At 40.0% G+C, this 8,902-nt stretch overlaps 1 long non-coding RNA gene across 1 annotated transcript; it reads left to right on the top strand.

The window, feature by feature from the left end:
• The first annotated feature begins 411 nt into the window (after positions 1 to 411).
• Positions 412 to 8,183, top strand: LOC134336689 (uncharacterized). Its single transcript, XR_010015852.1, has 3 exons — positions 412 to 530; positions 4,031 to 4,218; positions 7,563 to 8,183. It is a non-coding gene; the product is annotated as an uncharacterized LOC134336689 (long non-coding RNA).
• Positions 8,184 to 8,902: the final 719 nt, after the last annotated feature.

Genomic DNA, 8,902 nt, shown 5'->3' with positions numbered 1-8,902 from the left:
GCTGCCATTTTGTGAAGACACTCTATTCTCCATTTTGTGAGCTTGACATGCTGGGCTTGATCAATGTTTTAAAGAAGACACAATGATTCTTCAGGTAATCTGCTGGACTGGAGATCATTTCCAAATAAGAAGTTATTTGTGAGATGTTCTTTGATTGGCTATAGGTTTGTGAATTTTGGGGTTGATGCCTGCCTGAAGTGATTCGAGCTCATTGCTGATTGAGAACAAAGAGTCATAAAGTATCGACTGTCACTTGATGGGAAGAGTGCAATAAATTGATGCTGGCTTGGAGCAGAGCCAGTTAGCAAGGTGTTAAAGGACAGACACATGGCCTGTGGCTAATGACACTGGAATGTGATATTTGAATTGATAAGAAATGGATATAAAAGTGGATGCTTTGTGTGTGCTGATAGTGGTAACTTCGAAGAATAACCATCGCATATACAAACCTAAGCAACCCTGTGTGAAACACGTGGCGAGTGAATCAAGACAATGAGGAACGCCTGGCCAACATAAACTCCTTCGCCCAGGTAATACCTTTGCTATTCTTTGTCTATTCAGGAGAGTCAGGGATACTTAGTGGGTGTGTACGCAAGGTATTTAGTGTATGAGTTCACGTACTTGTTAGTTTGAACAATAAAGGTACTTGTCAGTAGATACAGATCTCTCTGTGCCTCACTAAGCATTGTTATAAGTAGAAGTAGTATTTTTGTTTACAACACTTCCATCTGGAACCACTACAACTCCCTCCAGCTTACATCGTTACTGTGCTGAAAGAGCCATTTTAGTGAGGTCGGATTTCCAGGCAACCAAATTAAAGCCTCAACAATTTTGAGCCTGTGATTTGAAGTACGTGAGAGCAAAAATGGAATGGTTTGGTTGTGTCTTTTGAACAACGGGTTTGACACCACTATCTGTCAATCTCTAGCACGTCAACGTTCTTAGCTGATAAAGCTAACGCAGTCTTGGCAACTAAAGATGAAAACGATACTTCTGCAATGCTAATAGCTGAAAAGCAATGACACGAACAAACAGCACTTCGCTGCTTTGTCAAAAACATGTAGCCTTATTGTCTCAGTAGTTGTCAAAACCCTGGAGATGAATGCAAAATTATTTTTTACCTTCTTCAAGAAGTTTTGTTAAGTAACCAAATGCTTACATTCCAAGTAAATTTGTTTCCACAGGAACAAAATATTCAGAGGGTATTTCCTAGCACTATTTCTAACAAAGGTGGACTAAATGGACCAATTCTTATAACGCTACCTGTCCACCACAGTTTTCAGGAACAGATTTCTACAAAAAAAGGTTCTGAAAGATTGAGATAAGGATAGAAACATAGAAACATAGAAAACCTACAGCACAATACAGGCCCTTCGGCCCACAAAACTGTGCTGAACATGTTCTTACCGTAGAATTACCTATGCTTACCCATAGCCCTCTATTTTTCTAAGCTCCATGTATCCATCCAGGAGTGTCTTAAAAGACCCTATCGTTTCTACCTCCATCACCACCGCTGGCAGCCCATTCCACGCACTCACCACTCTCTGTGTAAAAAACTTACCCCTGACATCTCCTCTGTATAACAATGTGTGTCTTATCTGGGAAGATCTAAGGAGACAGACAGACAGACAGATAAAAATACCAAAATTATGAATCATGGGGTCATGGAAAAATACTGAGCAAAGCAGTTCCTAGAACCCCAATATAAAAGAGAATGTAAGTCATGCAGCTTTCCCAGGAAAGGAAAAACAAAGTTAATTTTATAGGTTATGTCTTTGTTATAGAAAGGATTAGTTTTGGCATGAAATAGAAAAGCTGGTTATCTGAAAATGGGTGTGAATAACTTTTCCAGTGGGGCTACTCTGCATATTTGGGTGGCCAGGCCAGGAATAGAGCAAAAAGTAAAATGTCTGAATATCCTGAAGCCACTTCTGTACTCCCTTAAGCCAGTCAGGAGCTGACAGAGGAAAACGGAGCTGCCCTACGATAGTTAAAACATGCAAATACAATAAAGGGTAGACCATGGAACAATTCCCAGTCTGCTCATTGAACAAGGACTAGCCAAACACTGTTAGGAATTTTGTCCAAGGTTTATACTTTACCCATCAGTGGGATCGTAGATGTTTTTGATAACTAGATCTATCCCTTCTGCCATGTTTGGTCTTTATTCACTGGATATCGATAGAGTGATCGCGCACTTTGCCGCCTCTGAGAAAACTCCAGGAGGCGAGCACAAGTGGCCTCACTCCGAAGAAGCTCAGCGAGCCTGTGATCAACTCCATTTCTCACCAACCTTGCCGATTACAGCGTAGAGGAAGATTGAAACATCGAGGCGAATGGGGAGACGAGTGAGTGTTCAGCACCATCTACCTGCCTCTTGCTCGCTGCTGCCCGATAAGGTGTCTGTTTGTGATGGATCTCGGAAGGCCTCTGCGTTCACTGATTCTGTCAGACGATATTACTGAAGGTTTACAATTTATGGATTGGATAGTGGACTCTTTCAATCTCTGTTTTTTCACATTCTTTGTTTTTGCCCATTCTTACTTGTTGCTATTTGGTGCGGTTTGTTAGTTATTTTTGTGCGAGGGAAAGTTCGGAAGTTTGGGATTTGACGTTCTTCCTGCCATTTGGCACGATTTTTTTCACATGGGGGAGGCATTACGGGAGTGGGTGGTTGATCATGTTGCTGCTTGCAAGATATTTTTTGTGTGTGTGGGGAGGTGGGGTTGATGTTTTACTTTGAACTACTTCCAATGGTTTTCTTTATTTCATGGCTATCTGGAGAAGCTGAATCTCTGAGTTGTAAACTGCAGACATAAACCAATGAATCTCCTAGATTGGTTTTAACCATATCTACCTCACCTCATACGCTCTCTTCACCCTTCCAATTTTTACGTCTCTGGTCCTTTTCCCTTCCCCCTTCCTTCTACCCCATGCCACTTTTTACCCCATTTCTCTCAAGTGCCCTGGAAATCACACTACCCCTTCATATCTCAGTTGCCTTTTAAGAGGTTTGAACATACCTTGCCTGGTTCAAAGTTCAAAGTAAACTTATTATCAAAGTACATAATGTCACCATATACAACCCTGAGATTCATTTTTTGCTGGTGTACTCAATAAATCTGTAATAGAATAATAAAACATAATGGAATCAATGAAAGACCACACCAACTTGGGCACTCAACCAGTGAGTAAAAGTCATTGAACTGTGCAAATGCAAAAACAAAGAAATAACAATAATAAATAAATAAGCAATAAATATTGGGAACATGAGATGAAGAGTCCTTGAAGTTGAGTCCATAGGATATGGGAGCATTTCAATGACAGACCAAATGGAGTGACGTTATCCCCTTCGGTTCAGGAGCCCGATGATTGAGGGGTAATAGCTGTTTCTGAACTTGGTGGAGTGAGTCCTGAGTCTTGTCCACCTTCTTCCTGATGACAGCAGCAAGAAGAGAGCATATCCTGGGTGGTGGGTTCCCTGATGATGGATGCTGCTTTCCTGTAACAATGCTTCTTGTAGTGGGCATGGACGGGGCCCCTGAAAACTGTTCCCCTGTGAGTAAGTGAGTGGTATAATGTGGGGAGAGCTAAATCTAGGGAGAATAGGTCACATGGAAATTTACTGGGAACAGGACTGCTTTGAGAACTGGCATAGGTGGTGGTTATTCAACTCACTGAGCTAACGTCATAAAGAAATACAAAAATATTTATAACATATATAAGATAGTTCTTAAATTCAGCTATCATAGTACAAAGACATACTACTCAAGACTCACTTATCCATCCTTGGCATCACTTAGCAGTTCCTCATGCATAAGATATACTGTATATATAAAAAAGGAATGAGATTACTATGGCTGAGGGATACTTCGTGCTGCTGTGGGAGAGAAGGTATGGCCAGGCAATTCAAAACAGGTCATCATTCACTGAGAGGACTAGAACATACGAGGCAGCTACTGTTGTTTGAGTGGGTTGAGAAGACTGCAAGTTTTTATTTGATCTTTTTCAGCTCCTTGTTATTTTTCAGAGATATTGCAAAGCATTCAGACACTGCAGCCTAATCTAGAAATCAACTCCAAAAGAAAATCAAAAAAAAACTACAGGCACTGAAGACCTGAAATAAAAATTTCCAAAAATACTCAACTAGACAAAATACACAAGTAGACAGAAAAGTCAAGTTGACATCGAAGAATGAAGATCCTTGACCGGAATGCAGTAAGTTTTGACCATCATTGGAAGATGAAGACAACATTTGACTTAAAATGGCAGCTCTGTTTCTCTGCCGTCTGATACTGTCTGACCAGGTGAACATTTCCAGCACGTCCTGGCTTAAAGTTAACTCAATTTGGAATAATTAATTTAAAAAGAGAAATTAATCCTGGAAAATGCACAATACAGTGAAGCAACAAGCATCTGCTTGTCCTAACCATCTAGCCATCTTTGCGTGCAACCACTAAAACCTGTTCCACCGGCCTGAATGCCTGACAATGGTTTTGCTGGAAAGACAGCAGACTTAAGACAAAACCCTTATGACACATGGTATTCTACTGCCCTGCCCTTCATACAAAGAGAACTGTCACCATCATTTAAAGAAAATGTTTTAATTAACACGATTATCATTAAACTGAACTTCCTTGTTCTTCTTTGGAACTGCTGTTGCAATAAATTTTAACCAGAAATGGCAAAAATTGTGGATCAACCCTAATGACCTAAAAGTTCAAAAACTTGAAAATCAGAAGTACATTTATTATCAAAGTACATACATGTCACCATATACTATTTTCTTGTAGACATTCACAGCAAATATAAAGAAACATTATAGAATCAATGTAAAGCACAACAAAACGAACAAAAAACCAATGTGCAGAAGACAACAATAATAGTAAATAAATAAGCAAGAAATATTGATAACATGAGATGAAGAGTCCTTGAAAATGAGTCCATAGGTTGTGGCAACATACACAAAATGCAGAAGGCCAGGCAGCATCTATAGGAAGAAGTATAGTCGACGTTTCGGGCGGAGACCCTTCGTCAGGACTAACTGAAAGAATAGATAGTAAGAGATTTGAAAGTGGGAGGAGGAGGGGGAGATCCAAAATGATAGGAGAAGACAGGAGGGGGAGGGATGAAGCTAAGGGCTGGAAAGTGGATTTGCAAAAGGGATACAAGGCTGGAGAAGGGAGTGGATCATGGGGTGGGAGGCCTAGGGAGAAAGAAAGGGGAGGGGAGCACCAGAGGAAGATAGAGAGCAGGCAAGGAGTTATTGTGAGAGGGACAGAGAGAGACAAAAGAGAGAGAGAAAAAAAGTTCAGAGATAGGGTGAGTGAAGTTGTCCCCTCAGGTTCAAGAGCCTAGTGGCTGATGGGTAATAACTGTTCCTGAACCTAATGGTTTGGGTCCTGAGGCTCCTGTACCTCTTTCCTGATGGCAACAACAAACAGAGAGTATGGCCTTTTCTAGTTATCTTAGACCTATGCAGCAAATGGTGAAGATCTATTTCAGTGTGGATGCATTGCATTTGAGTTCATCTGTTATATTGGCCTAATTGTACTCATACCCACCCAACACACCACAAATCATTATTCAGGATCACTACTTGCTGTAACCAACAATATATCACTGCTGTAGTTAGATAAGCACAGTTAGTTGAGCTGCTGCCCCTTAGATTCAATGATCTTGGGTCAATCGTCACCTGTGGTGACTTCTGTGGGAGTTCTTTTTGTGACCGTGTGAGTCTCCTGGTGACAAATGCCATGCAAAGACATACAGCTTGATTTCAGTTGATACTTTAAATAGTCACTATAAATATCTTCCCATTTGTAATTGAGTGGTAGACCTAGGCGAGGGGGAATGTGTAGCTGATGGAAATCTGGGGAGGATAGCTAACATGGAAAATTACTGGCAAACAGGCTTGCTTCATGAGCTGGCAAAGGTGGTGGAAATTCAACTTATTGAGTGTATGGAAATAAGACCATAAGGCCATAACATATAGGAACAGAATTCGGCTATTTGGCCCATCGAGTCAACTCCTCTATTTCATCATGGCTGATTCAATCTTCCTCGCAGCCCCAATTTCTGTCTTCTCCCCATGTCCCTTCATACCCTGACCAGTCAAGAATCTATTAAACTCTGCCTTAAAAATACATTAAGACTCAAAGCCTTCACAGCTGTCTGTGGCAAATAATTATGGAACTATGAATTGTTTTTATTACACTGCCACGATATGACGCTTACCTATCCACCCTTGGCATCACTCAATAGTTCTTTTAACATGAGGAAATAATATAAAGAAAGGGAAGCAAATTCTGTAATCAGATCTTATGTTGGTGGGACCGAGGGTGTTGTCAAAATAGCACATTACTCACTGAGAGGAGGTTCAAAGGTTTATTTATTATGTTTATAAAACATAGAAATTTGTCTTCTCCAGCTAGCCATAAAACAAAGAAAGAACGTGAAAGTTATTCAGAGAGAAACATCAAACCCACCCCCACCTTTATACTAAAAAAGAACGGCGTCCCAATAATCAACCACCCAAAAAATACCCCCCGGCACAAAACAGAACAGGAGCATTGACCTCCAAAAAAAAACAATCCCTCCCCACACAAAAAACTAACAGAACATCAAACCCCAAACATCCTCCCCTCGCATAACAGAATAGAAAAGGAACAGTGTGATGAAAAACTCAAAATATAAAAACCATAAGTCTGAAAAAGTTCACAGTCTATAAACGCAGAACCATGACATAACCTTTGAACGAACCTGTAATGTTTTCTGAACTGGGTCCTGTGACTACATTTGACCCCTCAACAAGTGATGATGAACTTGTCTGTTGTAGTGTTGGTTGCCTTTCACTTGTGCATGAAGTCATTGTCTTGGCCTCATAAAGAATACTTTCATTTAACAAAGTTATCATCCACCACTCAGCAACTTAGCCAGTGCTTTCAAGTCATATCTTAAGAGGAATGTACCAGAGGGCACTTTTTCCTCTGTATTTCATAAAGGTCCTCTCTTTATTATATTGATCTGAAGGTTAAAACACTAAAACGTGCATTGCTCAGCAAGCTTTTTAAATCTTGTAACAGCACCTTGGGTTCCAAAGTGGTATAATGTGGGGGGGGAGCTAAATCTAGGGAGAATTGCTCACACGGAAATTTACGGGGAGCAGGATTGCTTTGAGAACTGGCATAGGTGGTGGTTATTCAACTCATTGAGCTGACGTCATAAAGAAATACAAAAATATTTATAACATATATAGAATAGATCTTAAATTCAGCTATCATAGTACAAAGACATACAACTCAAGACTCACTAATCCATCCTTGTCATCACTTAGCAGGTCCTCATGCAAAGATATACTGTATATATAAAGAAAGGAATGAGATTACTGTGGCTGAGGGATACCTCGTGTTGGTGCGGGGAGAAGGTATGGCCATGCAATTCAAAACAGGTCATCATTCACTGAGAGGACTAGAACATACGAGGCAGCTACTGTTGTTTGAGTGGGTTGAGAAGACTGCAAGTTTTTATTTGATCTTTTTCAGCTCCTTGTTATTTTCCAGAGATATTGGAAAACATTCAGGCACTGCAGCCTAATCTAGAAATCAACTACAAAAGAAAATCAAAAAACTACAGGCACTGAAGACTTGAAATAATAAATTTTCAGAAATACTCAGCTAGACATGCAGCACAAGTAGACTGAAAAGTCAAGTTAACGTCCAAGGTTGAAGATCCTTGACCAGAATGCAGTAAGTTTTGACCATCATTGGAAGATGAAGAGGACATTTGACTTAAAATGGCAGCTCTGTTTCTCTGCCGTCTGATACTGTCTGACCAGGTGAACATTTGCAGCATGTCCTGGCTTAAAGTTAACTCAATTTGGAATAATTAATTTAAAAAGAGAAATTAAGCCTGGAAAATGCACAATACAGTGAAGCCACAGTCATCTGCTTGCCCTAACCATCTAACCAACTTTGCCTGCATCCACTAAAGCCTGTTCCACCAGCCTGAATGCCTGACAATAGTTTTGCTGGAAAGGCAGCAGACTTAGGACAAAGCCCTTATGACACATGGTATTCTACTGCCCTGCCCTTCATACAAAGAGAACTGTCACCATCATTTAAAGAAAATGTTTTAATTAACACGATTATCATTAAACTGAACTTCCTTGTTCTTCTTTGGAACTGCTGTTGCAATAAATTTTAACCAAAATTGACAAAATTTGTGGATCAACTCTTATGACTTAAAAGTTCAAAAACTTGGATGTCAGAAGTACATTTATTATCAAAGTACATACATGTCACCATATATTATTTTCTTGTAGACATTCACAGCAAATATAAAGAAGCATTATATTATTTTCTTGTAGACATTCACAGCAAATATAAAGAAGCGTTATGGAATCAATATAAAGCACAACAAAATGAACAAAGAACCAATGTGCAGAAGGCAACAATAATAGTAAATAAATAAGCAATAAATATCGATAACATGAGATGAAGAGTCCTTGAAAATGAGTCCATAGGTTGTGGGAACAGTTCAGCAATGGGGTGAGTGAAGTTGTCCCCTCAGGTTCAAGAGCCTAGTGGCTGATGGGTAATATCTGTTCCTGAACCTAATGGTTTGGTTCCTGAGACTCCTGTACCTCCTTCCTGATGGCAGCAACAAACAGAGAGTATGGATTTTTCTCGTTATCTTAGACCCTTTCAGCAAATGGTGAAGATCTATTTCAGTGTGGATGCATTGCATTTGAGTTCCTCCGTTATATTGGCCTAATTGTATTCATACCCACCCAACACACCACAAATCATTGTTCAGGATCACCACTTTGTTGCAACCAACAATATGTCGCTGCTGCAGTTAGACCAGCACAGTTACTTGAGCTGCTGCCCCTTAAGTTCAA

Source organism: Mobula hypostoma, chromosome 23 (genome assembly GCF_963921235.1).
Source record: "Mobula hypostoma chromosome 23, sMobHyp1.1, whole genome shotgun sequence".
NCBI classification, from domain to species: Eukaryota; Metazoa; Chordata; class Chondrichthyes; order Myliobatiformes; family Myliobatidae; genus Mobula; species Mobula hypostoma.
The sequence above is the reverse complement of the archived record's forward strand: the minus strand, read 5'-3'. Positions and strand labels throughout refer to the sequence as shown.